Source organism: Alligator sinensis, unplaced genomic scaffold (genome assembly GCF_000455745.1).
Source record: "Alligator sinensis unplaced genomic scaffold, ASM45574v1 scaffold1055_1, whole genome shotgun sequence".
Classification (NCBI taxonomy): domain Eukaryota; kingdom Metazoa; phylum Chordata; order Crocodylia; family Alligatoridae; genus Alligator; species Alligator sinensis.
Genome location: NW_005842170.1, coordinates 320,493 through 328,402, shown reverse-complemented (window position 1 = coordinate 328,402; position 7,910 = coordinate 320,493). Strand labels below are relative to the sequence as shown.

At 43.5% G+C, this 7,910-nt stretch overlaps 1 long non-coding RNA gene across 1 annotated transcript in view; it reads right to left on the bottom strand.

The window, feature by feature from the left end:
• LOC112550638 overlaps window positions 1–283 on the bottom strand; it is a 59,203-nt gene extending 58,920 nt beyond the window's left edge. The window contains exon 1 of the long non-coding RNA XR_003094564.1: window positions 79–283. This is a non-coding gene — a long non-coding RNA (uncharacterized LOC112550638). The remainder of the gene's footprint in view (window positions 1–78) is intronic.
• Between the last annotated feature and the right edge of the window lie 7,627 nt (window positions 284–7,910).

Here is a 7,910-nt window from a genome sequence, read left to right as displayed (position 1 = left end):
GGGGCAGGCGGGATCCGCAGGGCTGGCTGTCACGTTGCACGTGTTCCTAACGCGCTGCCTTCTCCAAACAGGTCCTACCTCTCTCTGCATGTCTGTACTGTCTGTCTTGTCCCGCGCTGCCTTGCCAGGCATGGCCAGCGCGGGTGTGTGTCCGGGATGCCCGCGCCGCGCCCCCTGCCACCCGCAGCGGCTCAGCTGGGCCGGGTGCTCCGGGCCGGGGTGTGAAACCGAGCCTGCCGCCAGGGCGGGGAGCGGCTTGGGTTGCTTAGCCGGAGGTCTGGCTTTTCCCCCCACCCGTGCAAAAGCAGTGAACACAGAGGCGAGTCCTGCAGGGGCTGAAACGCCAAGGTGCCTGAACTAAAAGGCAGGAAGCAATTAAAACTCCTCCTTTCGGATTAACAACCAAAAATTGATCGATCTGTCAGGAATACTGTTGATTTATGAAAGGTGCTTATTTCCTTGGTATGGAGAATTTTATGTTCTCTAGGTGAAACTGAGTTCACCCAGCTCCAGAGTAGATTGATGTTTTAATAAAAATAAATAAAGGGAAAAAGCTAGCCTAGTCTTTGGGGACATCAACTCTCAAATCGCAGAGTTAGACTAACAAATCAAATTGCATTATCTTTACATTTCATATCTTTTAATCTAATGTCTCAGAAATTGCAGGCAGGGGCTGGAGCCGTTATTATTTCCAAAGTTTTAATATAGTGCGTAAAAGTTCAAGTAACAAATAATCAATGTTTCATAACCAAAATGGCACAAAGAACGAGTCGAGTAATTTTTATAAGTGACTTAAATAGCAATCAAAATGTAAGAAGGACATTATGGGAAAAGCCCATTTTTGCCTCGCCTGCTGCAAATGCAAATGCAAGTGTCCTGTAGATGGCACACCGTCCCCACGCTACAGCCGGCTCGCTCCTTTCTCCGCTGCGAGAGGGACATTTTTGCTAGGAGAAATGTCGGTCTCAGCACTTGTTGTTTACCTAAACTAGAATGTATTTATTTCCAAAGAGCTGCTAAATTGATTTTAAAATAAACTTCCAAAGCAAGTGCCATGTTTAGCACGGGGAGCGGAATTGGAAAGTAAGCGCTGGGCTGGTCACCGCGTGCTCTCTGCTTCCTGCCAAACCCTGACATGTGCCTTGTTGTACAGTAGAGTGACAAGTCCAGCTTGAAATGAAAGGTGCCCAAGAAAAACGGAGCGGTCACGTATATGCAAATAAATCGCCAAGCAAGCCATGTGCACCAGGACCTGCCTAACAGTTAGAAGGACCGAAAGTTCAAACCTTCTCATAAATCACCTTTGTGGTAAAACGCAGCCATCCACCACGCAGGCTGGACAGCGCTGACACAACTCAACAGCAGACAAACGCTTGGACACGTTTTTCTTTGCAATGTAAATTTCAGCGGGACAAATTGCTTATTAATAGTCTAGAAGAGAAGCCAGTTTCTTTCTTTCTTCTTTTCTTTATCTGTTTTTATTTCTGCATGGCCCCCAGCTATGCTCTGGGCAGCCTAACCGCCCAGCAGTTTTCTCTTCATTTCAATATCCTAAAGAAAATGCAAATCACCACAGTGTGGCCTTTTTAAAAAGTTAAATTAGCAACAGCTTTAAGTGACTCCATTAGTATGGAAAACATACAAATGTTTAATGTGGGAATAGCTTTCTTTTTTAAGCAGCACGTATCCTGGTCTCTGCGATGAGCAGAGGTGCTGAGTTAATAAAGGATCACATCCTAGAGAACCCGCAGTAAAACAAAGAAGTGAGATTTACCAAGGTAAACTGTCCACTAGCCATCACACAGGATCTCTAATAGGCTTTACAAAGAAGAGCTGTCATGTAACTTTGCAGATCATGGACCTGCTTTTAAGGCTTTAATTATTTAAAAGACAGCAATTGCTTACAGAGAAATTCTAAGTATATGAAAAGGTCTTCTGCCAGAAGAATGGAGTCCCTTTTTCTCCGCTCCTTTCCAAGGGCAAGAGTATCAGCTTTTGTTTTTTTCAGACTGTCATATCATTGTAGTGTCTCGTACCAGTTTCTTTAATGACTGGAGCTGGCTGAACTAGCCACTGGGCCGGGCGTTTGCCCAGCGCACAACTTCCGTAATGTTGACGGAAAAGGAAATATCCATCCTACCTAACGATCTGGAACAGCTCTCGGATCCTTGGCTCTGGCTGCAAAGTAGTTGTTAATAGCTGAAACTTTTTGTGAACCCAGTGTAACGTTAGCAAATGTGCAAAACCTCCGCTGCCGGGGTGCACAGGACCCCCCTCTTCTTCTCTGAATTAAGTGGGCACACATCATAAAACGTGATCACTGTGTCAAGAGTATTTTGCTGCAGGTTGGGGTGTATGAAGTGATCAAACCCCTCTAGGCTGGAACGTCAGGGAGAGCAACCCTTGACCATGAAAGAGTTAAGATTTATATTATTCAGGAGAGGTCTTGTTAGGATGTAATCTGCATTTTCTAACTACTGCGTAATAAAAAGTGAGAAGTTTTGAGACACCTTTCTTGATTATACCTTTGGCGATACTTTAGGTTTTACATTTAATTTGCATTTTGTTCTTAGTGAATATTGAAGTCTTGAGTGGAGGATTGAATTTTATTAGGACATCTGGACTGACAATATCAAATCAGACACCAACGTCCCAAAGCATGCTAAAATTTCAGAGTTAATTAGAACGAAGTGTGTTTAATTAAAGCCAATTATAATATCGGAAATTATCTGATCGATCCTTGTTTATTCAGTTTGAGTCAGTTTGTATTTTTATTGTAGCATAATAAGGCACTGGTCGATTTGCAAACTTCTTTAGGAAAGTTTTTTTAACACATAGAGATGTGTATAGTGCACAGGGTTCAAGCGGTGAGGATAACAAACAGTGCTTAAGATAAATACAGAAGACCTGCTTTTGTGTTATTTCTTTCAGGGGCATAGCAATATGATAAGCAAGAAAATGTCTCTGCCTAAATGCCGCGAAACTTCACTCTGAGCACGAGTGAGACGATCTTTCCATTCTCAGCAGTCTCCCCCCCCCCCCCACCCCATCTGCCTGCCTAGATATGATTTCTCTTTTTCACTCCTCCTTATGAAAAACAGTTTGCCAGACTGCCGACTTCTGTGCAACTGTTTGACTATCGTGATTTTGATTTGCAATCAACTCCCATGGTTATCTTTGAAGAAAGCCCCCTAACTTAACACACAGCGGCCCGGGGCAACTCCACTATAGCGTTATTAGCTGCAGAAAGAGTTTGAAGTGCTACAAAAATGTGCTTTTTTACTTCAACAAAATTCTGATCCCAGCCAAGAAGTATCATGACAACCAGGAGCGCTATTTTGTGTCAAATACACTTGCCTACATAAACAGTTTGTTTACTCTTAAGTAACTATATTCCCCGAGTAGGCACCTCATTTGCCAAATATAATGACGTTATTTCTATACCGAAGTTGATTGTGAGTACGAGGGAAAGCTGGAAACGTAACACTTTTCAAATCCAACTAGATACATCTTACAAGAGAGAATCAGCATATTGTTGGCCACGGCTCTTCTGCACCACCAGAAAATGTAAGAATATTGCAATTACTCTTACACAGCCCTCTCCAATGGCACGTTGGATAAGGACAGCTAAATGATCAGAAAGACCTATTCTGGGGGGGTGAGGGGAAGGAAAGCCTAGACTATAGTTAAACGAACACGAGCTTTTCTGAAATAGTAGCAGGTAAACCTATAATTTCATTATTCCTAATAAGACAATATGATGTATGATAGTTTTTTCCTTGCGATCTAGATCTTATTTGCGATGAAAATCTCTTTTCCCCACCCAAGGAGGCGCTGTTTATCAAACTTCACCACCTTCGCACGATTTCTCTACACTGGAAATTCTTTACTTATAGAATTAAACATCCCTATTCAGACATTTTTTGTTGTTGCTTAATGGAACTCATCTACTAGTTTACCTGCCTTTCTTTACCTTTCGCTGAGATGCCATCATCACAATTAACCCAAGCCATTTTCTTTCGGATCCAAAAGGGGAGGGAAAGAGGAGGCGAAAACCACACCAACCTGTGTGTTCCTATAGAGCTAAAAGGATCCTCTCCACAAAATGTACGTTTCATCCATGCACTTCGCTCCAGAAAGAAGTTCTAGTTCATCCCATTTCCCTGGCAGAGCAAGAAGAAAAGACAAATTTTACTGGGCGCTTGGCACTCAGAATACACCCCTCTATGAACCCATGCCTTTATTATTTTGAAACTTTACAGGGTGAGGTTTAGTTGAGGATGTGCATATCATTTTCACACACACACTTTTCATTCGGCTTTGAACTGAAGCTCTGGATGCTTAGGAATTTGAATCTAAGTCAAGTATTTGGACAGCCACAGCTAAAAGAAGTAAATAAATAATATGCGACTGGGGAGGCTAATGAGAGAAAACAAAACAGTGGAGGTTTCCTACATGGGAGATAAGGTCTCCCATGCCTGGCACACGGAGCTGAGCGGGGAGTCTGTAGGACATGGCGCGGGGAGGGAGCGTTAAAACCCCTTCTTCCCTCTGAACGGACCGTTCCCCTTGTCCCTGTAACTTTGCCCTTTGTGCTGGTGTTGTGAGCTCTGGAAGGATCTGACTTGGGAAAGAAACGCAGGCAGGGACAGATCGGAGTCAGTTCCGACTCCAAGGACCTTTGCTTGTCGCTTCGCCCTGCAAGGAGGTGGTCACTGCACAGAGGGGCTGCCAAGCCCCTGCGCCAGCAGCGAGACAACACGCCTTGTGCAGCCCCGGAGCCCGGCAGGATGCAGGGGAATGATTCCCTCTGCCTAATCCACTTGCAAGGTTAACACTCTGCGCCGGGACTGCCAGGGAATGACTAGCTCAGACTTTCTCCGCAGTGACGATTTCTTAAAAAACGAAACCATACGACGTTAATTAAAACCTTAGCTCAGTATTTTCCCGTCGAATTTACACTGGGAACCGTCCTCTAAAATATTAGCCAGCAATCAACCTCCCAAAAGGGAAATCTCCATTACTTGGGCATTGCATTGCTATATTAAAAATACCTGAAACACAAATGTATATCTCCTCTGAAACACAGGAAACAAGAGTTAGCAGAGATTTGTTTCGCTTAAATCAGGCATAAATTACACCTACTGGAACCAATACGTTAATACTGAAGGTGCCTTAAAACAATAAAATTGAAATATGGACCTTGGCAAGTTTGATCAGATTCTGAACTTGCCCCTCTGCAAAAGCCAGTGAGTTAGCGAAGGACAGGACTCCTGCAGTCATTCCCCACCTGAACTTTCCACTGCAAAGTTTCTTTGGTAAAAGAGGCTCTTCCACCCCCACAGACTAGAAAGGGCAGCTCTGGAAAGAAGCCCCATTCAAAGCAGTGGCATAATTTACTAGCAAGTAAATACGTGTTAAAAGTTGTATGATTTAAAACATCGGAATGTAGCGTTTTCTTTCAGGGAAAAATGTGAAATGATTAAGATAATAGTCCCAAGAGAATTGTCCCGGGGAAAAAAAATAAAGTTTAGGAGAATCCTATAACAGCTGTGGAAATGAGGCTATCAATTTTAATCTGTGTGATACATGTACAGTATGTGATTATGTGTTATTATGCCGTGTGTTGTTAGAGCACTGAGAGAAGGAGGAAAGGAATCTTAAACTTGATTTATTGTAGATGTTGAGATTTCCCTTTCAAGCTTTTACTAGGCGATGTCTGCACACGGGAACCTGCTGGAGGAAGAAGCCGAAAGTGCTCCCTGGTTTTGGAGCGGGGAGGGTGCAGAGCCAGGGAGGGCTCTGTCCCTTTAAGGTCACTGCATGCTCTGGTATGATGTTTAGGAGGACAGCTGGGCAATGGCCATCTGACTGACTTCGGCTTGACATCTGGGAGCCCACTGGTGTGTGGCACGCGAATCGCTTGATGTCGCTATTTAAATGCAAATTTGTGGGGGATCATTGAAGCCTCACCCCGTAAATTCACACAAAAGGAATACTTCACACACTATAAGGAGGAGGATCGTTATTTCGGGAGGTCTTGGCTGCAGCATGCAAATCTCATTCAAATCCACACACCTTCTGCATGACTAACTTTCCTAAGGTCAAGACTTGGCGCTACCACGCTTCCCAGAATGAGCCCAGCCAGAATTTAGAGGAGGCTTGTACCTGCCAGCGGAGACACGCTCGTTTCCGAGCTTCTCCTTAGTGAAAGGTGTTCCCAAGGAAAAAAAAAGGGGGGTGTTTCTTCCCCGTCCTACCGCGCTTGCTAAGGACGCCACTGGCCTCTCTGCTCCGCCTGAGATTCCCGAAGTTCAAAATCTGAAATCAAAGTTAAGCGCCGGGCGAGCAGGATGCGTGCCCCCCGCGCCCTGCGCACCGCAAACTGCCCCTCGCTGGCACGGACCTGCCTGCTCCGCCACCACACACGAGCCACACGGCGGGCTCATGTGGCCCCTGCTTAAAAATGAACTGGGACTCTTTCATTCAAACTCCAGACTGCTGTAGGGGCGATTTTAAGAACACACACACACACACACACACACACATGTTAAGCACAAGCCTAGATTTGAAGGATATCACACACAGGCTGCTCCTTGCCTCCCATCACCCTGGCAAACTTAGATCCTGTGTGTGGTGAGTGTGTGTGGGGGGAGGATGCTTCCTAACAATACGCACCCTGCAAACGTTTGTGGTACAAATACGGAGTCATCCTATGTGAGAGATTCTTAATGCATGTAGCTTGTAGCCAGCAGTATAGTGACAAAAAAGATAAAGTTGGTGAATGATAAAGACCGTATTTTCCACGCTTTGGGTGCAGGACCAGATGATCTAGAAAATGAGCTGAAATAGATTCAGCCTCAGAGCCTGTTGTGAAGAGCAGCTGATTCCCCTATTTCTGGCCAGATGGCTTCTGAACACAGATTTGCATTCATTTTCGCTTAATATCGTCCAAAATAGTGGGGCAGCTGCATTTGTTGTCAAAAAGGTTTAAAACTCCCTTTCTTTCTGGGGCAGGATCGTTACCTTATGTGATGGGCTTATGGAACTTTTTTTTACCTCTTTAGTCAACAGTATCAGATTTAAAAGGATTTGTTTTAAAACCTTCTAATTTGGTAATCAGATTTAAATCGCCTTGGCGCGTGTAATCTGAATTAAAGATACTGTAAATGATTTTAAGCATTATGCTTTCGTTAGCACAGGGAAGAAACAAGTTCAGCATTGTTCTGTATATTTTAGGAAATGTGGTACAATTAAAGGACTGTTCGGTATGCTAAACTTATTTTTAAAGTAGGTATTTTGCATATGATGAGCCTAGTAGCCTCAATCCATTTAGTGCACTGCATGAATCCAAAGGCTCTAAACACATACATGCAAACATATACCATTTTCGACCTGAACCCTATATTGTTTTGCAACTTTAGTTTGCTTGTCACTCCACGATAGAAGTGCTACATTCTGTAATCTGTTTTACTGCAACTGAAAAGCTCTGGGCTTATTATGAATACAGGAATTTTCTTTTAATTTATCATGAATAGTTTCCATACACTTTGATTTAAGGTTATTAACATTCTATAGACAGTGGCATCTTTAATATGTGGCGATCGCTTCTAAAGACTAATCTCATTACCCTCAAATAGTCATAAAATATGATTTTATTATACTTACGTATTTAATTAGACGGCCAGCAATGTAATGGATTTTGAGATCGGGTAGAGCAACAGCTTTGATAATTCACTTATCTTTGGCAATAGTCATTAACCCCCAACACCAGCAAAATAGATTGCTTTCTAACACATCTTTTTTCTCAACCCTTGGAGAAAGGATCGAGGGTCTCCTGATAACACAAATCGGACTTCGATTTTCACCGATTAATTAAAATATTAACGTACATACCCTGCCAATTCACA